Genomic DNA, 23554 nt, shown 5'->3' on the forward strand with positions numbered 1-23554 from the left:
GGTGACACACTGGGAAACTCATGGCCAGCCTGTTTCCTTCTCAGAGAGCAAGGGCTTGCAGGGCTAACAGTGTTTCCCCCAGCTGATCCGAAACATGATTCAGGCTTAGTACAATTGGCCACTGAAAAGAATTGTCCTTCCCTCTCATGGTGTGTGGAATGAGAAAGGGAGAATGAGGAAGTCTTCTAGAGCCAAAGAGCAATCTTTGTCCCTCATTACACAACGGGCTTGGGACACAGGGAAATCTGATATGTCAGATAAGGAGGTGATGATATGTGAGGGTGCCAGCTGAGATGTACCAGATGAATTTTCTCCATGTTATTATTTTTAAAAATTATGAATGCACCAACATGTTAATGGAGCCCGGACCATTGAGCCATTACCTCATGTGAGGGCCTTACTCCAGGCAAGAGACTCCTACCTGCTGACGCCTGCAGGAGCTTTATGTAGCTGTGTGCCTTTCCATGGCAGGGACTGGGGACAGGGAAGGATGGACTCTGGCGTTTGCTCCTCTGTCGGTCACTGCCGTCCTGACAAACAGTGAGGGGGCCTTCAACACAGTGGCTCTCTGCCTAGTTCACTCATCTTGGGGAAAACACCTTAAAGTTCCAAGAGCTGACACTGCCATTTCTTCTACTTCTGTCTCACTCACGTAGCACCCTTGCCAGTTTAGAGAAAATGCCCTGTGTCCCTGAGTTTCATCTGATCTCCCATCAGCTCTATGAGGATGGCAGACAGGTGACACCATGCCTATTTTATAGAGTAACAAAAGGAAGTTTGTCCAGGGCTATACAGATGAGACACAGGGGAACCAGTACGTGAACTTCAAACACGTGACTCTTGGCTAGCTACTCCTTCCGCTATAGTAATAATTCCCTAAAGTGTTCCTCCGTGCACTGATGGTATTGGATATTAAGAGACAATTTTTTTTTTTTTGAAATAGAGTCCTCTGTCACCCAGGCTGGAGTGCAGTGATGTGATCATGGCTCTCCGCAGTCTCAGACTTGTGGGTTCAAGTGAGATCCTGCACCTCGGCCTCCCGTGTAGCTAGGAGGCACACACCACCATGCCTGGCTATTTGTGTGGGGGTGGGGGGCCTAGAGATGGTGTCTTGCTTTGTTGCCCAGGCTGGTCTCAAACTTCTGGGGTCAGATGATCCACCTCAGCTCCCAAGGTGCTGGGATTACAGGAATGAGCTACTCGACCTGGCCACTATTTTTAAAAAATAGTCATAAAGGCATATGGTGTTCAAATAAGTTTGAGCAAAGCTGGATTAAACAGAATTCATAGGTTTCTCCACTGCAGGCCTTCTCAGAGCCTTTGACAGGCCAGGGTCCTCAAGCTAACCATCACACTCCAGAGAAAGAGCGTTTGCTGTGCTTATTGCTCCCAGCCCCTTTTCTTCTCAGACCCTCATGTGGAATTAGAGTACACAGAATATATTTGGAGAAAGTTTTGCGCAGCCTGACTTCTCTTGGACTATAGGATGAGCCATTTTCCAAGCAGATGGAGCTACCACCACTGACTGAGGTAGTTAAACGAAGCCTGGACAACCTTATGCCAAAAATGATTAATCGACCTGAAAAGGAGAAGGCAGATAGCCTAGCACCACCATTAGGCTTTTCTTTATCTTATGATGCTTGGCAACTATGTTTTGCCAAGTGCTTACTTACCTGGAGCTTAATGGGCATATATATTCACTGTTCAACAAGACTGAGACAAATAAAAAGGAACTTGGGGCCTTTCTCAAAGGATATCGGCAAAGGAAAGGCTAGCATTTGCTTTCCTGTGCTGACGACCACGTGCCCACCACTGTCCCAAGTCAGGGCTTACTAGAAAACTTTGCAATGTCCAGATAGTAAATATTTTAGGTTTTGTGGTCCAAAATCTGTGGGCAAAATCCAGATATAGGTGTTTATGTAACAAGAAAGAAAACAAATGTTCATAGATCTTTTTATTGAAGAAATTCAAAATATAATGAGTATAATTTTTTATAATATGCCTCTACTAATGAGAAGAGAGTGGGTTTCTTTTAGGGGATAACATGGCACTTTATTGGAGGTCAGAATTAATATCCTCTGTTGTCAAAATCTATTGCAAATGTTCATCTGTTAATGCTGATCTGTACTGGTATTTTGTGTATTCCATCTTTAAAAATATCTGTCCATACAGATAGGTGATATGCATGACACTCAAAGTGTGGTCAAGTTAGAGCAACCTTGCTGCCATTTGTAGTGTGTGAACAGCAGTGCAAAGCCATGAGTGTGCCATGTGTGGTCTTGGCTGCAACTCCATAACCCTGCCCTTGCCATGCAAAAGCAGCCAGAGACCATACAAGTGGGCATGGCTGTGTTCCACTGTAAACTATATTTATGGACAGTGAAATTTGAATTTCATATCATTTCCATGTGTCACAAAATATTCATTTTTTTAAAAATCTCCCCCCCCCCCCCCCCGCCAACTAAAGAAAAAGGCAAAACCCATTTTTGGCTTGCAGACCACACAAAAACCAGTGGCTGGCTGGATATGACCTATTGGGCCATTATTTGCCACCCCATTCTAAGTGCTTTTGCACTGGTCATCTTGTTCATCCTGACATCTCCGTATGTGGTATGTACCACTATGATCCTGTCTTCAAGATGAGGAAACTCAGACACAGAGAGGGAAAGCTCTTTGCCCAAAGTCACACAGCTCCGAAATCTCAGAGGTAACATTCGAACCCAGGTATGTCTGACTCCAGAGCTGCAGGGCAGTTGCTTGTCTGCACTGACTCACATTACATTCCCCATGGTGACCTTTTTCAATCTCTGCTGTAGTCTTCAAGCTCCCCAGCAAACTCCCCTCATGGGAAGGGGAAGATGGGCCAATTTCTTTAAGAATCATGAAGACAGCCCTCAAGGGCTCTGTCCATTTTCCTCCTCTCCACCTTAGGAGTTATCTCCATTGACCACTTCTCTGCTTCCTTCTCACATCTTATTTCACCACCTCTTCCTTCTTTTGTTCTTCCCTTTTTTCATGAGTAGAGTGTCCAGTCTGCACATAGGATCTCATGGGGTAAGGGTGTGAGCTCTGCATTCCAGATCTGCCCATGAAAGCTGTGTGACCTTGGGCACATTATTTAATCTCGCTGAACTTCCAGTGTCCTCATATGGAAAATGGGGAAAGCGATTTCTTACATTTTCCTTCTTCATGGAGTTCTTGTGAAGATCAAATGAAATAATGGTGTAAAAAGGGAGCCCAGTGCTAGTACATAGTAAGCACTCCATAAATACTAGCCTTGTTGTTTTTATTTTCTTCCCTACCACTACCTACTCTGCTGCTACATTGATCACCTCTCACAGGCTTGCCATGTCAATATCTCTGTAATTATTTATCAAGTGTCTACTATGTGTTACAAAGGTTTAAAAGTTTGCTCGCTCCACGTCTCCTGAATCAGGTTGAGCACTGAGTGCTGGGCTTTGCATTGGCACACACGGCCAAAGGAACAAATGGAATCATTCTCCCTGGAGATCTTCATGCTCCCACCAAAAACCACCTGGTTGGGATGGGTTGGATATAGCTCTCGAAGAGTCAAGCAAACTGTCCAGGCAATAAAAAATATATGCCTACAAATTCAAAAACCCTCGACCCACAGTGCCAATAAACTAGCCCAGTTAATAGTCCATTGGAATTAGGTACATGAAGAAGCTTAAAACTTTTCAGCCATTACAAGAAATACCATCATGTTTTGAAGTCAGGGGAAACCAACAGAGGCCATAACCAAGTGAAATTACAAAGAAAATGTGAAAGTTGTCTTTTCCCTAGATCTTTGTATTCTCTTACCTTGGTCAAGCCAGAATAGTTACTTAAAATATTGGAAACAGCTTGTTGAGAAAGCAATGTTGCATCTTCTCTGCCTGCAGAAAAGCATGTACACACTTGCAGGCTTTGGTGTGTTCTTAGAGAGGTTTCAAGGAATTGTGCAAGCAGGGTATGTTCTAGCAGATTACGGGTTCTTTGTGTTTCATGTTTCATGGCTGCCAGCAGCTGGCATCTTTCAGAAATCACATGAAAAGTGGGCAGAGCTCCTTGTGCAAACTTCTGAGCCAAAGGTTAAGGAGACTTTGTGTGTAACTCTTAATCTTGTTGAGAAATTTTAGGGTGAAAAATATAATTATGCCTGAAATGCCAACAACCAAGGCCAAAGGAATGTCTCCTCTTTGGAGGGTTCTTTGTTGATGAGATTAAAAACTAAGCTCTTGTGTTCCTGCCTACAAATTATTCAGATTATTTGAAAAGAAATGAAAGAAGACACTGGGAGGGAAAACTGTTGCATACTATGCTATGTAGCACTTAACTAATGCTCACCCGTTTAGCAGTTAGTTCAGTAAATATTTATTGAGTGCCTGCTATGTGCAACTCAACAGAAGCTAAATATTCAAGTTCCTGCTCTCCTTGAGTAGTTTTACTCAAGTTAGTTGTATTCTTAATCATCTCTCAATGTAAGGTTCTGGTCATAAGAAGAATTAAAAGACTCTGGAGGTTAGCACAGGGCAACTTTATATTGCATAATCTATAATTGCCATTAATTCTGTATAGATATAGATCAGCATGGGCAATTCAACAGGCTGGCCTTAAGAGCTGTGTGGTGTGGCCTGAACATGAGGCCCAGCAGTCAAGAGGGGCAACACACAAAGACACTAAAAAGAAGATAGGAAAGTGATACTATCACATTGGAATGAGGCGTTGTCATCAGCCAGCAGACCCCAATGGAGTCCTGTGAGCCTTGTAACCCTGGAATCTGAGTAATGACAATGAGCATAACTTGTCCTGGAGTGGAGCGCAACCATTAAGGAAGGCCTCCTTTGTCCATGTGTAACTCTACTTAGTCTTTCTCTGTCCCACCATGTAGGTCTTAGGTTGCCCCATTTTATAGAGGAGAGGCTAAATTACATCTTGGTCACACAACTTAGAGGTGGAAGAACCCAGGCTGTGTAACCCAGTTGTCATTCCCTATCACATTCTGTGTTCTTTCTTCAGTATTATGTGGCCACTGCTAGCCATCCGATATAGCAAGGGGTTATTCAGACCCAGCTCCTTACACCACGTGCCAAAGTCCCTCCCCAGATGAGTTTATGAGTCAGCTAACTCATGGTTGGGAAATCAAATAGTGATATATATATATACACATATATATACACACACACAATTTATTATGCATTATATATCTTAAATGTATACATTATTACATAATACATGTTGTATATTGTGTGTTAAACATTGTGTTAGTTTCCCAGGCTAATCCACAAAAGCCTATGTCATGTTGCTAAAATTTCTATGCTTGTGGAGAGGGCTGGGGAGAATAATGGAAGATAATATAATAGCTAAAACAGAATAAGAAAAAAACAAGATTGAATGAAAACGTAACAGCATTGATTGATCTTGGGGCCACATACTTCAGGAAAAGTGACCTTGTTTTAAAAGGACAAGGAAAGATAGTGCTCATCTTTGGATATTGTTTTGAGAATTAAATCTGTTAAACCATGTAAACCATCTAGCACATTGTAAAAGTGATGTAAATGCTAGTTGTGTAGATAAATGGAGACCTTTAAAAATATTTCAAAGGGAATTTCCGAACACTTCTAAAGTGAAACCTTTAGAGAGTGATCGCCTAAATTATTTATACTTAATTTCACTTTAAAACAAGAGTTTCCTTCTACATTGCACCTGGCTATTTGTGCACATGCTAAGTGCCTGAGTCTGCCATTCATCATCCTGAGACTGCCTGCTGCAGCTGAGATTGCCAGCTAGTGCAGCTGAGAAGCAGCTATGGAAGCCCCACAGTCAGATGCTTACCTTCCAGTTTTGGAAATAATAAGGGTGCCTCTCCTAAGCAATTACACCGTGCCCCACACTTCACTTAGTGCCTGGCCATACACTAATGCACTTTGCCCCCTAACGAACCCAGGAGGCATGTGCTATTATTAGTTACATGTTAAAACTAAGAAAACGGGACCCTAGAGAGTTTATGAAAGTTGCCACAAGTTGTAGAACCAGTGAGTGATGGAGCTGGAATTTAGAAGTGGGCAGTTTGCCGCTGGAGAACACGTGCTATGCCACGATTTCTCAGCTTCAGCACTATTGAATCCAGGGCTAGATAATTCTTTGTCTTGCATCCTGTCTATTGTAAGATATTTAGCAGCATCCCTGGCCGCTACCTACTGGATGCCAGTAGCATCCCTGCCACACTCCACCCCCAGCCCCTAGTTGTGACAACCAAAAATGATTCCAGAGATTGCTGAATGTCCCCTGGGGGTCAAAATGGCTCCTGGTTGGTTGGGAACCACTGTTTTACCCCCAGATATCATCCCTGGATTTGAACATTATCAAAGTTTGACCTGCAGACTGAAAGAATCTCACAGACTTTACTGCCTGAAAGTTACCTTTGACACTACTCAGAGGAAGCAGAGCTTTCTTATAGAGGGAGGGAAGGGAAGTGAATATTGAAAATGTCCGTGTGTGTATTAGGACATGGAAAAGGGGACCAACAGTCAAGATGTGCATGGCAGGTGGAGGTACAGAGGGAGGAAATGGTGATTTGGAAAGGATGACATACTTGCCACTGAGAACCCAGCAAATCTGAACTCGCTGGGCTCCTGCACAATGATTGAGAGCTCCTGCTGGAGTCGACAGCCCTGATTCAAATACCCGCTCCACCACTGATGAGCTCTGTGACCTTGGGTCAGTGATTTAATCTGAGTGCCAGTTTCCTCCCCTATAAAACCTAAGTAATGTTTGTTTCTACCTCATGGTGGTGTTGTGAGCCCCTTACAGGTGCTACAAGAGAAAGGGCTTCATAGATGCTAATCAGTTGTCCTGGCCACCCCACCTAAGGCTGTGATGTTTAAGGGATAATACAACAGGGTCTGGACTCAGACTGCCCAAGTCTAAATCCAGCTTGGCCACATGCTAGCTGTGTGATCTTGACTGAGTAGCTCAGCCTCTGTGAGCCTCAAAGCCCTCATTTCTAGTGCCTACCTCACAGAGTCCATGTATGGAAGCTATGAGATGATGCAGTGAACCCTTGCCCAGTTCTGGAGCCCAGCAAACTCTCATCAGCATTAGCACCATGATGACACTTCTCACCTTATGATTTGTCTTTCCTTTCTAGGGCTGCCATAGCAAGGTGCTGCAGGCTTTGTTCAAGGTGTAGGCAGGTCCTTCTAAGGCTGTGAGGGACAATCTATTCCATGCCTTTCCTCTAGTTTCTGGTGGTTTGGTGGCAATCTCTGGTGTTCCTTGGCTTGCAGATGCATCATTGTGATCTCTATCTTCATTTTCTCGTGGCGTTCTCCTTGGGTGCATGTGTCTCCTTATGTCCAAATTTCCCCTTCTTAGAAGGACAACAGTCACCTAGGATCAGGGTCCAGGATGACCTCATCTTAACAAATGAGATCTGCAACGACCCTATTTTCAAATAAGGTCACATTCTCAAGTACTAGGGATTAGGATATCAACACATGAATTCTGAGGGGGACACAATTCAATCCATAACAAGATTCTATGAATCTTTTAAAGGTTTCTTCCAGCCCTGAAATTCCATGAGGAATGGCTAAGATCTGAGTAGCTTGGGGCAACCAAATAATGGAACCCTGAGAACAGTGGAAAGAGCGCTGTTTGAAGAGTCAGGAAATGTGCTACTTGAGGAAAGTATCTTGATTTTTTTTTTTTTACTTTTAAAATCAATTTACTTGATTATATGTCTTCTCTGTCCTGTGGGGCTGACGACGGCTACTTTCTACACCTTCACTGCGCACCCTCTTCCCAAAATTATTCTGCAGACTGCAGGAGAATGTGGCTGTAAAGATACCTTGAAGCTTTCAAGGCTCTGTCTCTGTGTGTTATTATTATCCCCATTATTTATAAGGAATAAGGCGAAATGTTGACTCCCGCGTGGGGATTCAGTGTCTGTTAACAAGGCCTCATTTCTCCATCACTGCTTGCCTCTCCCCATCAAACGCAGACCTACTGCTAAAGTTTTCAAAAGCTCCCTGCGTTGCAAGATTTGAGCAAACTTGATCTTCCAGGTTAAACTTAAATATTGTTTCCATTTTGAAGCCTGTCATGTGGGTGTACCACAAAGAGCGTTTGGTTTCTACCCCCACCCCGCCTGAAGCTCTGGGCCGCAGTATGTAGGCAGTAACAGAATACTAGGAAGAAAGAGAGAGCCTGAAATGGATCCTTGGCTCTCAGCCTGTGCAGAGACAAAGCAGGATGTAAGTAAAACCATTACTTCTACCTCCTGATCAAAGGCGAGATGGTAACCCCGCCCCTCCTCCCCACCACCCAGCAAGCAATTAACACAGCCTGGCGTCTCCTCTGCAGTGATGGCGGTTCATGAGCTCGGGCTCACGAGTGGTTGAAAGTGGGGGTGCCTTCTGTGCCCAGGTTGAAAAATGTGCGCATTTGCGAACAGAATACATGACGAAATGGGGGAAACACAGAAACCAAGCTTGTTGACAGCTTACTCCTTTCATCTACATTTGATGCAGAGTGAGATCAGAATTTGCCAGTGGAACTTAGAAGGTTTGTATCACAGGAATTGAGTAGACTCAAGTTGATTTTGCGACCACTTATAAACTTGTTAAATGCAGATTCTGATTCCATTAGGTCTGCGTGGAGCCTGAGATTTTATGTTTCTAACAGACTCCCAGGTGGGGTTATCAAATTTAGAGGTGGAAAAAAAAAAAAAAAAAAAAGACTTGACATCCAGTAAAATTTGAATTTCCTATCTTTTATCTGGCAGCCCTTCTCCCAGGCAATGTTAATGCTGCTGGTGTGTGGACCACCCTTTGAGTGGCAAAGATGTACATCCTAAAGACATAAAAATCTGATGAAAGTATAAGGCTGAGTTGGTGGATGAGCATCTGGTACAATTTAGAAACAAGCGCGTGGTTTACAGGATAGTCGCACTGCAAAATGTGACTTGGCTATAGGCAGAAACAAACCAATAGCAGCAAAGAGTGTACCTACATCATTAGAAACAGGGTTCCTTGCATTCCTAGGCTTAGAGTCCTGGGGGACAGTGTGGTACTCATGTTTGCTTTGTAGATTTATTTTCTTAGCCACTTAGTTAATATTGGTAAATCCAGAGTAAATTTAGAACTATAAAATAAAAAAGGTTTTTTTAAAGAGCTAAAAACAATGCAAAGTCTAATGTTGAGGGCCTTGAGGATGGCATTTTGCCACATGCTGCCTCCCTTTCCAACTCACCCTCCAAAAGGAAGGGGCCACTGTAACTCCTGCAGCTCAACCCTGATAGGTAATCTGCAGATGAGGTGGGGGCTGGGGCATAGGTTTACAATGACATTTGACATGCAGACCCAACGGTCTGTTTCTTTGAAGCTAAAAGAACTGATTCTAGCTCCTTTGAGGATACTGGGCCACCAGAGTGGCCACTTACAGATTGCCAGAAAGTTGCCACTGAAAGGGAGCTTAGCCATCATTGATTCTAGCCTTACTTCCACTGATGAAGGGGCAGCACTGCAGACAGCAAGTTCCTCCTCCTCTGAGCCCCTTTCTCCTCTACTGGCTACGCTGGCAGGTACACTGGAAAAGCTTTATTCCAGGGGCTGTGTAAGGTTAGGACTTGGTTTTTAAGATCTGGTTTTGGGGAATTTTTTTGTTTGGTTCTGTTTGAAGGTAAAGAAAGATTGTCTAATTCCAAATCTTACTTGCCTGTATTCTGTAATGAAAACCATCTCCCTTCCGTTCATCCATTCTTGAGAGTGGGTTGAATCTTATATATATGTCTCCTGTGTGATTTTGGTAGGCTTGATTTATTTAATCAAAGGCAGATACCAGACTTTTCCCAAATTTAATAGTGCCATTTGTTTTATTCTTCAAGTATTTATTGAGCACCTTCTATGTGCCAGGTCTGTGGAAGGTCACAGCCATCCAGAAACTAGAAGATAAATAGCCCTCTCTCATTCAGCTTGTCTCATCAGGACTTGGCTCTGCTGTAGCAATGAATAAGCATGGAATTTTAAGCTGAAATGCTCAGAGGTTAGTCATGTTAGCTGTTTGGCTGGCCTTAATTTCTAAAACATCAAATAACATCATATTTCAAGTCCCATTGATAGATAGCCTATATGTCCCTACCCTTAGTGATATGTCTAACATGATATTTTTCACCCAATTCTTTAAAAAATCTACATTCATGACTCAATTCTCATTGTCAAATATTTAAGCTATATTGAAGTAGACAACTTGAAACCTCAATGTCTCCTTCACTCTGTCCCCCAACTCTACACTTCTCCCCAGAAGCAAAAGACCCCAATTAATTAGTAGATATGTCCTTCGTCTGCATTTACAAATAATGTACATTTACATAATTCATTTAACACAAATTAGATTATATTATTCAGCTTCTTCTGTGATTTGCATTTTTCACTTAACAGTATGTCTTGGTAAACTTTTCATTTTAATATATATAGACCTACCTTATTTTCTAATAGCAACAGAAGTATTTCATGGAATTCCCCTCCCAAGGTTCATTTTAGCCACTCACAGTTAATAGGCATTTAGATAGTTTGCGTGTTTTGCTGTCACAAACAAGACTGCAATAAATAATTTTGTGTATATGTCTTTGGGCGTATGTGCAAGTATTTCTGTAGAATAGAGACCCAGAATTTTAATTTTCTACATGAAATAAATCTGATAAGCTGATGAGAACAGGATTTGTTGCCAATTGGCAAATACATTCCAATCTGAGTCTTGAGTTTCCCAGCCCACGCTGTCCTGTTTGTATTAATGCAGGATTGCCCCCAGGAGTCCTCCCTGTTCAGACCCTGCTGACTGACAATTTGGAATCTGGAGTTGAGCTTCATATATAAAAACCTAGATTTGCAATATTTAAATACTTAAATACCTTAAAATGGTATGGACTTTATTAAACAGAAAGTGAAAAAGAGAAAAACTAAGGGAATTTCCCTGTTAAATGAATGGAAAACTCCATATTTAACAGAGCTTAGTCTCTCAGGAAAGGAGGTGGGCCCATTTTTTTTTTTTTTTTTTAAATAACCTTTTCACGTTTTTCTTCCCAGCTAAGCCAACTCCACAAATAGCCCAAACTAAACACCTAATGAATGTGCTGTGTTGAGATGTGTTTTGTTTCAGATTTTAAAATGCAGCAAATTAGATGTGATAGGCAGAATCTAAAGATGTCTTTCCAAGACGCCCATGCTTTATTCAAACACTAACCAGGTACTGGACGAAGGGACTTTGCAGCTTAAAATAGGGAGAGTGTCCTGGATTATGTAAACGGACCCAATGTCATGACATTAGCCCTTAAAAGTGGAGAAAGAAAGTGGAAGAGTCAGAGTGGTGCAGTGGAAGAGGGAAGGGGAGAGATTAGGCATAAGAAGAGGCAGAATGGTCCCAAGGGGGAGGAGAGGCTATGATAAAAGGGAAGGGGCTATGAGCCAGGGATTGCAGGTGGCCTCTAGAAGCTGAGAATGATGCTTAGCCAACTGCCAGCAAGGAAAGTCCCACAACCAGACGGAGCTGAATTCTGCCAGTGACCTGAATGGGCTGGGAAATAAATGCAGCCTCAGAACTGCAAAAAAGATTGCAGCCCTGTTGACACCTGGTGATTTTGGCCTCATGAAACCCAGAGCGAGAATGAACTGAACCATGCTGTGACAAAGTTCTGACCTACAGAACTGTGAGATAATAAACAGATATTTTTTTAAGTCAATAAGTGTGTGGTGATGTGTTAGGATAGCAGTAGAAAACTAATGCACAGATGGGTTGAACCAACATCAGCGTGTAAGACTTGGCACACAGGGCAAGCTGGTGTATTTTTTACTTGCTAGCATCTGGAGCAGGGTAAGGGCCCAATGTTATAATATGAAGAAGAGAAGCTTGCATTTTCTAGGTGCTTACCTCGTTTTAGGTGCTGTACATGGTACTTTATGTGCACTTCTTACCTTGTTCTTCACAGCAGCCCTACAAGGATTTATGCTTTTATTATTATTATCATCCCTATTTTAAAGGTGAGGGACCTGACTGAGGCTCACAGGGGTTAGCTACCTGGGCAGGTGTCACGTGGCTTATTAATGGCAGGGCTGGGACTCAAACCCACGTCTGTGGGACATCATGCCCAAGTCTGTGCACATAAGTGCTATATTTCACAGTGCACCACGACCCCAATTAAATATGAAGCTAATATGTTTCCATATACAAAATTGCTGATATTGAAACTCCTGCTAGCCACTCACAACTAAGAATGCCTTTCATCACATAAAGCCCTTTAACCTTGTTTTAATGCCCTTGGAATACTACACCACTAGGTGCTGAGCAAGGAGGAAAAAAATCAAAGTTGGATGGTCAAGGAAATAGGAGACGCCCACCCCACCCCCGCCCCACCCACCAGGTTCTGCAAGCCAAAGCTCAGAGCACACTCTTGTATTTCTCTTCAAATCCTTGGAGGTCTCGCTTGCTCTAGATTGTGTCAAAGATTGTGCCCCCTTCCCTGCGCCAGGCACTCAATTCCAGGGGTGGAAGTTGTGATGGAGACATTTTTATACCTTGGGCATAAAGATCAGGAGCCAAAAGGAATATCAGGTGGAACAAATGCTATCGCTGACATTTTATCTGGAGGTGGGGGTGCGGGTTGATGTGCCAGTTTGCTCTCAGTTGCACGTACAGAAATTGTGACCTCAAATTCTGCCAGTGGAAAGTCTGAGTATGAACGTTCACATTGTTCAGACATTTAACAAATATGAACTGAGCTTCCATAATGTGATGGGGTTTGCATGTGAAGTTAATGATACAGTAATGAATAAGGTGAGTTCCATACTCATAGATCTTCCAGGCTCCATTATTCCAATATTATTCCAGGCTAATGAAGGAAGCACAGATAAGCAAGCAATTGCAGGAGAGTATAATAAGCGCTGTAGTGGAGGAGACACTAGATGCCTAGAGTACATGTGGAAGAGATGCCAAACCCAGATTCAGAAGCCAGAAATAGTGGCCCTTGAACTGCGGCCTCAAGGATAAGTAGGAGTTGGCCAGGTACAGAGGCGGCAGAGGAGAATAGCCCAGCCCCAGGGAATGTCATGATGTAGATCTGATCTGGGAGCCTACCTATGTCCATAAATACATCTGGAGTATAGGAGGCAAACAGGCTATCAGTTGAGACTGAGGTCAGAAAACCTTTCTACTAGTTTTTTGAAGAGATAGAACTTAATTATAAGGGGACTTGGAAACTATTGAAAGAAAAGGCTAAGTGGTGGCATGAATGGATGTAGGTGCTTTAGAAGGATAGCTCTGGTGGAAGAGCCAAGAATTGATGGAGGGGAGTGAGTGGAGCACAGAGACTATTGGGACCTGAGAGAGGTGGTGGGGGTAGAAAGGAACGGTGGGAAGATCAGGGATGGGGAAAAGCGGCTGGATGCCAGAGCTATCTGAGGAGGAAGGGCCATGGGGTTTGTTCATCGGGTGGAAGGAGAAAAGGGAGCCCAGGATGACAGCCAGGGCTGATTTGACCAAATCATCATCCAAATATTATTCTGGGCTGACAGGCCCAAGTTGCAGTCAGCAGAGGCAACATGGGCTTATAATTTGCCATTTGTGAATGTCCTGAGGAGTGGAGAATCAGCTAGGAAGCAAATCTTCCTTCTGCTGCATGAGACAGCCAAAAAAGCACCTCTGAGGATAGGCATCTTGGGGATTTCAGAGCAGGTAACGCCTTTTGGTTGTTTTGAATATGCTGACAGAAGAACAAAAGCTTTCAGGAAAACAAAGCCCAACCCCTTAATGAAACAGGAAAGGATATACAGTTTCAAATGCTTGCTTTCCTTGCTTTCTAAGAAGAAAGATGCCTTGCCTGTTGAAGGTGGCAGATGCAGGTTGCTCTATGGGCCTCGGGAAGGGTCACTGCAGCTGTCACCTGCCCACCCACGTGTCCTGAGGCACTGTGACATCTTGACAGGTGTCCCGACTCTTGGCCTTGACATGTCCTGTCAGGCCTGCCTGTCAGCTGGGACTGGGCTTGGGGAAGAGCCTGCGGGCCTGGGGCCTGGTAGCACTTGCTTAGTTAAACATCTGTGGCTGCTATTGCCCTGTCACAGGCCGGCAAGTCAGAACTACTCAGATTCACTTCACAGCGATAGTCCTTCAGTCTTCTGATTATGTGGCTCTGCAGCAGGGAGAGGGAGACATTCATGAGCAAGTGTGCAAAATGCATTTAATGCCTACCAGTGGTGTACAGCCATCCATTGCTTCGGTCTGCCCAGTGTCTGTCTCCCTGTCTTTTGATATGAGGGGCCAGAGTTTCTCTGGGGAATTCCTTTCAGTTTCTGCAGTTCTCGGACAGTTACCCTTCACCCAATACTATGTCAATATGGGCACATGACTCAAGCCAGCCAGAGTTCACTTTCTCTAGACTTAATCACTCAGAGGGAGCTATCCCTTAAGCCACAGTGATTGGTTCAGAAATGGGCACATGATCAAACTAGACCAATGAGTCTCAGTTCTGAGATTTTGAGTTAAGACCGCTTGGAAAAAGAACTGTTTATGGAAATAGAAGCTGGAGTGATGAAATTTGGGGTACCAGGGGCGACAGGACCATAGTGAGAAGAGAACCCTACCTGAAAATGAAGTCAGAAAGAAAAGGAAAGTAGACAAGAATGATGGAGAGAGAGGCAGAGAAATCCCTGAAGACATCATTTAGGATCCCAAATTCACCTGTGCCCAAAGCCAGAGTAGTCCTGAATGATTCAGTTACAAGAACTAATAAGTGCCTTTTCCCATAAGCCAGTTTGAGGCCAGATGAATAGAAATTGCATCCCTTACTGAGTCCTGGCTCAAGTCAATTTAGCAAGCATTTGTTAAGATCCATAGTGGGAGCTATACCTCAGAACTCTAGGGAGCACAGGAGGCATGCTACAATCACAGCCATTGCCAGTATTGTTATTATTCTATTTATTAGACATTTCCCCAGCTTTCAGACACTCCTCAGCAGTTTACACACATAATTTCATTTGACCCTTTGAGCACATCTTTCAATTAAAAATAATTATCTACACTTTACAGGGAAAGAAACCTAGCCCAGAGAAGTTAAGAAATACATCCAGGGGTGGGTGCAGGGGCTTATACCTATAATCCCAACACTTTGGGAGGCCAAGGTGGGAGGATTGCTTGAGCCTAGGAGTTCAAGAACAGCCTGGAAAACATGGCAAAATCCTGTCTCTATTTAAAAAAAATACAAAAATTATCCGGGCCTGGTGGTGTGTGCCTGTAGTCCCAGCTACTCAGGAGGCTGAGGTGGGAGAATTACCTGAGTCCAGGAGGCAGAGATTCCAGTGAGTTAAGATCATGCCACTGCATTCCAGCCTAGGCGACAGAGTGAGACCCTGTCTCAAAAAAGAAAGAAAGAAATATGTCTAATATAGTAATAATAGTGACACAGGATGTGAGTTATTGTCTATAATGGCCCCAGAATCTATGTTCTCACCACCCTGATTTCTTGCCTGCTTTTTCTGTGGCGGCTTACACTCTGGTCAGGGAGACTTAAAGGGAACACACTGGCAGGCAAAAGAGGTTACTTCCTCCCATCTTAAGGACTTGGAAGGAAGGGAAATAAGACTGTACACCCATGAAAGCAAAATGGAATAGATCGGAGTAGAGATTTGCCAAGTTGCCTTATAGAGCCAGAACAGCTTCTAGCCAGCTAGGCTAGATCTAGCTGCCTGAATGTACTGGCAGCAAAAAACAAAACAAAACAAGGGTGTGTCAGGAGAGGCATCAGCCAACCATGGAGGCAAAAGCGGGGGAGTGAAAGAGGAGGATCTTGGAGAAGTGCTTCATAGCACTATCCAGAAGATGGGTGTCATAGCCACGGAGCTTCCCAATGGCCAGGCCATCTCTAGGGGGAGATGAGAGAGGAGGTGGGGCCAGGAATCCAGTAGTTACTCTTTCCATCAAAGCCACTATCCTGCTGTGGAATAGTTCCCTGGGGCCTCTGTGCCATATCTGTGCCATTTTTCAGTAGAATCCAAGAATCTAGATTTCTTTATGATAGCAACTTATTTGAATTCTTTTAAACACTCTGCAGGCCCAACAACGACCCCAAGTGCAAGAAGCAATCTTGGGGCTCCTCTAATTTGTGATCCATAACAAGGGCTGGGCAGGAATAGGGTAGGAGTTTTCTGAGTTTGGGTTCCTGATGCCCTTGCATGACTACTTCAGCCAACATCCCTAGTTTTGAGGATGCCATTCTTCTCTTCATTGTGACCCCTCCTACTCTCTTTTTAAGTTATTTCTAGACCTCTTCTTCCCTAGAGGCCGTGTCTATGGGAAGGGGACTGTGCTTGCCACAGTTGGACATTCCAGGTTCTGCAGTGATAGTTTCGTATCATTGTAAATTCAGCTGGCCTTTGGAGTCTTTGGTTTCCCCTGTGACTTCCTACAAGAAGAGACTGGGGTGGTCAGAAGCTAATGAACCTTTTGGTCTATACATCTTTCAGAGTTCTCCTTATAAAATAATCACAAGGTCTCTAATTTGCAATGCTGAGGAGACAGGAGCTGGCTACTTTGGAAGCTGCCCTTTTGGAGATGTACTTCTTCTTCTGTGGCCTAACAAGGAAGGTTTCAGAGCCTCCCAGACTCAAGGCCAGGCCTGGGTGATGGCATAGCAACCATGTAAAGTGCATTCTCCACCAGGAGTGGTGGCTCATGCCTGTTAATCCCAATGCTTTGGGAGGCCAAGGTGGGAGGATCACTTGAGCCAGGAGTTCAAGACTAGTCTGGGCAACATAGTGAGACCCCCCCAACTCTAAAAAAAATAAAAAGTAAAAACAAAACAAAACAAAATAGCTGGAAGTGGGGGTGTACACCTGTAGTCCAAGCTACTCAGAAGGCTGAGGCAGTGAGGCAGGAAGATCACTTGAGACCAGGAGTTCAAGGCTGCATGAACTATGATTGCACCACTGCATTCCAGCATGGGTGACAGAGTAAGACTTTGTCTTCTAAAAAAAAAAATTCTTTAAATCAAAACTCAGATAAATAAATAAATAAATAAATAAAGTGCCTTCTCCCATGGATATTCCTGTGCCCTGGATGAGAGGGGCCAAGCAGCTTTGCAGACAGAAAGAACACCACAAATTTAACTGGAGTCCCAGCTTCATTACTAGCTAAGTGGATAAGTTTTCCAACTCTTTAAGGTTCAGTTTCCTCAGATAAAACGTGAAGATAATAATAGGATCTGCCTCGCAGAGTGTCTATGAAGACTAAAATGGAAAAGAAAGGAATGCAAAGGGTTTAGCAGGGCACCTGACATGGTTGCATTCATTAGCTGTTAGTGACTCTCTTCTTTCTGATATTTTTGCATCCTGGGCTGAACACACATCTCTGTCCACATACTTTTCTATGTATGATCCAGGCCTGAGTGTTCCATACAGTGACTCAGGCCCTCAGGAAGGCAGGGAGTCTTGGAGAAAAAAGGCACCTGGCTTTACAGGTAGCCTGGGTGACCCAGCAACTATCCATAGAGTCCAGTCTGGAAATGTCAATGAGGGAAATGGGCCAGGGAGATTTGGTTAAAGGGGCATCAGAAGTCAGCTTCAGCCCCACATGCCATAAGGGAATGCAAGCTCAGTATAGCCATATCTGTGCCGTTTTTCAATAGAATCTAATAATCTAGATTTCTTTATGATAGCAACTTATTTGAATTCTCTTAAACACTCTGCAGGCCCAACAACCACCCCAAGTGCAAGAAACAATCTTGGGGTTCCTCTAATTTATGATACATAAAAAGGGCTGGGCAGGAATAGGGTAGGAGTTTTCTGAGTTTGGGTTCCTGAAAGCAGATTCTATGACAAGGATGTAGTACAAGCTATCCTTGGGGGATGTGTTCCCAGGAAGCATCAATAAGGCAAGGGGAAGGCAAGCCAATAAAGGAGGAGTTGTCAAGCCACCACTGTGGGCAACAGGTGTCTGCAGCTTAGTCCTGCTGTGGAATGCTGGAGGCTGGTATGGAACCAGAATCATCCCACTTTAGGGGTGAGGGAGCTGTGATATGTGTGTCCTCATTCCTGACGGTCATCAGCTGAGGGCTGCTCCTAGGGGCATCAATACCCTCACACTCCTCACCTGCTACAAACCTGTATAAGGTGAGCCTTAGAAGCCAGGGAAGCCCTCAGGCAAAGCCATGCAAGAATGGGCAGTTAGAGGTTGAGCTTCATACACTGAAATGGTGGAGCCCAGCAGGCCATGGAAGGGGCACCCACAGTGTCAATGGGAGACAGGCAGAGGAAGGAAGCAGGTCAGCACCACCCACTGCATTAATAAATGTTCAAAACACCCATCTAACCTGGCAATTAAGGGTGGATGGCAAAGGTCCTCATACTGGCTCCATCTCTCCTGTCAGAGGTGGCTTCCAACACATGCCTCTGGTCTCCTTCTTGTGCCAAAGCAGGAGTTGAGACTGGAAAGAGATGTGAGCTCCTTGCAGGAATGCCTGCTGGCCACACTTGCCTCTAGAGGCTCTGCCTGTCAATTACAGAAAGATCTGCTAGACTCCATTCTCCTCTATTATCTTCCACCGCAGTCTCCAGTGGCAACTCTGCAACCGTTTTCTGCAGAGCGGTTCAAATTGTTTTATATCTTCTTAGCTGCCAAGTACAATGTCATAAGCAATAAATAAATAAATTGTTGGCCTATATGGAAAGCATATTTTGTCCAGATGCATCCTTGAAACTTCAGCTCTGAAACAAGAAAGTCAGACTGGAAACCACAGCCTCAAAGCTCGGGAGAAGTAGGCTCACATGGAAAAGCCATTTGATTGGCAGGTGCTACCACCCAGCACTGGATTTGTGTCCTGCTGATTGGCCAGACGGTGCACCTTCGGAAATGCTCAGCATGTGAGGTGATACAGTTTGCTGGTGTTCATGCCTAGCATGGGTGGCCCTGCTGGACAGCCTGGAATGAAAGAGGAATCAAGTTTGGAGGATGACTTAGCTGAGGAGCTGAGACCTGTGTGTTTCTTTTGACCTCCTCTTTACCAGCTGGGTTGGGGCAAGCCTCCCTCATCAAGAACGCTGAGTTCAGCATCGTTTACTGGGGTGCAAACTGTTTTCCCAGTTATCTTGGCCTTCCTGGATGCAAAGGGCAAGGGCATGACAATATGTAACTAAGAATGAGGAGGAAGAGGAGGGAGAACTAGATGGCTCAAAATCAGCTGGGCATGGTTTAGCTGGCTTAGCCAACCTGGAGATGGAGCGGGCATTCCAAGACAGAGCTGGGGCCAGCAGGTAGATGATCTGAGGAACAAATATGGCCTTGATGGCAGTAATCACCACGGGGAGTGCACCAATGGTGACTTGAACTGCCTGGGACAGCTGGCTGGGAACACTTTTAAATGTCATTTTTATCACTTTTTAAATTAAAAATACAGATGCATAAAAAGTTAAACAGTCTAGAAGATGCATATAGTGAAAAGTGAAAGTCCCTTCTGCAACATCCCCACATCTATGCACTCTGTCATTCCAGAGATTCTTCCAGGCTTACACACACACACACACACACACACACACTTTTACCAGGATTGAGACTGTACTACACAAATTATTCCACAACTCCCTGTTTTGCACTTTGTGTATTGTGGACATCTTTCCACATCAGTCTAATCTGTCATTGCTTTGTGGTGCTCTTTTGATAGATTATAATGCTTTGTTAAAATTTTTGAGGTGACCTCTCAGATTGCTTTCCGAATAGCCAGCCTATGGTGAGCAACTGAAAGTGTTCGCAGCTGATGCTGTGATCACTATTCCGAGTAAGAGTAATCTTTTATTATCTTACCTGTTGAATGCAATAGAATTAAAGTGAACTATGGAAACATTCATGAAAAAAGTGATTACAGAAATGATTTTGAATATGCACTTACACACACATGTAAAATATGTATGTATAGTATAATGAAATTCAAGAGAGATATTGGGCTGTCTGAATAAAACTAAAGATGTCACTTCTATACCTGAGTTATTTTTCTTGAATGAATTCCTCACCTACCACCAAGATTTAGCACAAGGCTTGTGTGTGTCCCTTGATTGGCAGCCCAACTTGGTAGATGAGTGTGAGACTTCTGAAAGATACTATATAGATGGTTAAGAATAATCTAAGCCATGAGCTCAGACACCAATTCTGATACTTTTCAGTACATAGTCAGTGTGTGTGTGTCTGTGCCTCAGTTTCTACATTTCTCAAACTAGAACAATAACATGCACTGGCTTTTGTTTTTGTTTTTTTGTTTTTTATGTTTTTTGTTTTTTGGGTTTTTTTGTTTTTTTTTTTTTGGAAATGGAGTCTTGCATTGTCACCCGGGCTGGAGTGCAATGGCATGATTTTGGCTCACTTCAACCTCTCCCTCCCGGGTTCAAACGATTCTCCTGCCTCAGCCTCCTGAGTAGCTGGGATTACAGGCACCCGCCATCACGCCCAGCTGATTTTTTATATTTTCAGTAGAGATGGGGTTTCACTATGTTGGCCAGGTTGGTCTCGAGCTCCTGACCTTGAGATCCACCTGCCTCAGCCTCCCAAAGTGCTGGGATTACAGATGTGAGCCACCGCACCCAGCCAACATGCACTTCTTTGGGTGGTTGACAGGAGCAAAAGAGAGAATGCATATGAAGCCCTTGCCTGGCATGAAGTACCTGCCCAGCAAATAGTGGTCAGTAGAGTTAGGAAGAGGTATGTGATCACCAGTAGACAGCAGGTATCTGGTCAGGTGTGGGTGCCTCAGGGACCTGGTCTGTAAATGTCCACCTTTATAGGTGCTCACTGTCTTCTCCCAGCCAGGTAGTTGGGGGAAAAAAAGAAAATAAAATGAATGTAGACTAATTTCAAAAGTCAATAGTCAACTAAAACTGTTCCGGAATGCTTCCGGTTGTCGCAAACCATTAGCTATTACAAACTAGAAACAGAACCTGCTTTCCAGTTGTAGATGATAAATAAACACAGTGCACTGCCCTTTACAATGAGCAGCTATTTTTTTTAACCCATGCAGATGTGTCCTATTTACATTTAAGCTGTCACACAAATTAGCAAAGGCCCACAGAATCTGAAAAAAGGCAGGCCTCAGGCCCAGAAGTGTTCACAGGAAAGGAAAATGGCTTATCCCGCTCCTCATCGCTGTGGTGGCACAGTCCTGATAGGGATTGGGAAGAACTGAAGAGCTTTTCCAGGCCAGCAGAAATGTTTGCTGACCAAGCAGGCTTTGGAGTTAATCTGCAAGGCTGGGTAAAATGAAATGCAACAGCGTTCTGAGCTGCTGGGATTTTGCCTTTTTTGCAATCTGTGAAAAGCCTTGAACCTTTAACCAATATAAAAATCCCCTCATTTGGTATAAGCTTGTGTGTGGCAGAAGGAGTCTAATTTAAAACACCAATCAGAGAATAATGGATGATTCCCTGTTTCTCTGAGGGTAAGATTTCATTGACAAAATACTCGTTTGGCTAGACCTAGTAAACTTACTCCTTATCAAACCACATGTATGGACTGCTAGAGGGAGAGTATGAAAGACTGAGCCACATATTCAAAACAAGTAAGGGCTGGGTGGGGCAGTCTTCAGAGGTTTTTCAATCTCTTTCATAAACTAAAGAGATAAAGGTTGGGAGAGGCGAAAGACCCAGTTCAAGATCCCCCAGTTCAAGATCCCCCAGCTAAAGCCTGAGACTAGAACCCAGGATGCAGGGCCTACACAAAATCAGTGTCCGCTCAATCACATGGCTTCCAGATGATGTTTCTCTTGGGGGAGGCCCATGGACAGGAAAAAGGAGACGATTTAATGTAAGTTTTAAACTCTTAGGGCTGAACTTTCCTGGAGAGCAAACAAAGCCCTGATTGTATGAGCCCAGAGAGAGTTTGGTTCTAGACGAGCAATTCCTTAATTCTCTAAGCACTGTGGAAGACCTTCGCCTTTGGCAAAGCCTGTGGACTTGCAGAATGACATGCACAGGCCCCTGCCCTCAGAGCAGTGAGGGCAGAGTGGCATATAACATCCTATGAGAGGGAGGCCAGGCGCAGTGGCTCACGCCTATAATCCCAGTACTTTGGGAGCCTGAGGTGGGTGGATCACATGAGGTCAGGAGTTTGTAACCAGCCTGGCCAACATGGTGAAACCCTAGCTCTACTACAAATGGAAAAAAAAAAAAAAAAGCCAGGTGTGCTGGCGGATGCTGTAATCCCAGCTACTTGGGAGGCTGAGGCAGGGAGAATTGGTCGAACCTGGGAGGTGGAGGTTGCAGTGAGCTGAGATCGTGCCCCTGCACTCCAGCTTGGGCGACAGGGCCAGAGACTCCGTCTCAACAAAAAAGAAAAAAAAAAAGAAAAAGAAAAGAAAAAAAACATCCTATGAGAGGCAGACACAAAGGCCGAAGGAATACAAAAAAAGGTGGCTTTTCAATTTTGCCTAGATGATTCATAGAAGGCTTTATTTGACCTGGACATTGAAGGGGTAAGCAGGCTTTTTTTTCTGAAAGAGAATTCTTCATTCGTTCATTTATTTGAAGTTTAATAAGCACCTACTTTTTGCTAGTCTTGGTGCCAGGTAAACAAGCAGTAAATATGAAGCAACAAACAATACTTTGCTCTCACAGATTACCTTCTCCCAGGGAGAATCAGAAATTAAGCAGATAAATGAACAAATAAGTCAGATGATTTTAGACAGTGATGTATACAAAGACAGAAATGAAGAGGAAGAGACCAAGATGGGAGGAGGCTGCCTCAGATGAAATGGTTTGAAGGGCTGATATAAGAAGGTGACCCTGGGATGAGAAGGAGCCAGCATGAAGTGGGCCAGGGTCGTGATCATCAAGTGAGATGGTGGGAGAGATGGTAGGAGATGACACTGGAGAGATGGGTGGTATCCAGTGTGCACTGGGCCTTAAGTGAGAGTCAGTAGACTGAATGTTCTAGGAGGACTGGGGAGCTTTCGGAGCACTCTTTTTGCAGGGAACACTCTGTGAATAAGGAGGCAGAGAAGCATGACAGTCACCACGGTGGGGTGAGCATTTCGGTGGTGCATGTGGGGCTCTCTCAAATGCCAAGTAGTCAACCTGAATCCTGCCAAGCCTTTCTCTTTCCAATCATAAATAGGCAGGACCAAAAGACAACACAATCCTGTTGTTTCACAGTGAGGAATCAGGCTTGGAGGGTTGGAGGCACATGGCCAGCAAGGGCAGTGGAAGGGCTGAGCCTGGATTCAGGACCTGGGACGCGGAGCCTTGTGCCCCTCCCTGCCGGCCTCTCTGCCTTCTGGCCCACCTGCATGTCTGGATTTAAAAATCTGTTCCCCATCAGACATTTCAGAGAGGGCTTTTACAGTTTGTTTTTAGAAGTGTGTTAAAAGGCAGTCACCTTGAATGACTTCTGCTTGACAGAAGTGTCAGCATTGTCACCACCTATTCCAAGGAGCACTGGCACATGACGGGGGTGCCCTGGCTTCATGCGGAAGTGAGGAGGAGGGCAAAGAGCTATTCACCAGAGCTAGCATTCAGGTTCGGCATAGCTCCTC

General features: G+C 44.2%; 1 protein-coding gene and 1 pseudogene across 3 annotated transcripts in view; both read left to right on the top strand.

Annotated features, from left to right (window-relative positions):
- Positions 1-23554, top strand: part of ERC2 (ELKS/RAB6-interacting/CAST family member 2) — a 970915-nt gene that overhangs the window by 798197 nt on the left and 149164 nt on the right. The window lies entirely within an intron of this gene.
- LOC112619334 lies at positions 9343-14405 on the top strand (annotated as a pseudogene).

The sequence above is a fragment of the Theropithecus gelada genome, chromosome 2 (assembly GCF_003255815.1).
Source record: "Theropithecus gelada isolate Dixy chromosome 2, Tgel_1.0, whole genome shotgun sequence".
Lineage (NCBI taxonomy): Eukaryota > Metazoa > Chordata > Mammalia > Primates > Cercopithecidae > Theropithecus > Theropithecus gelada.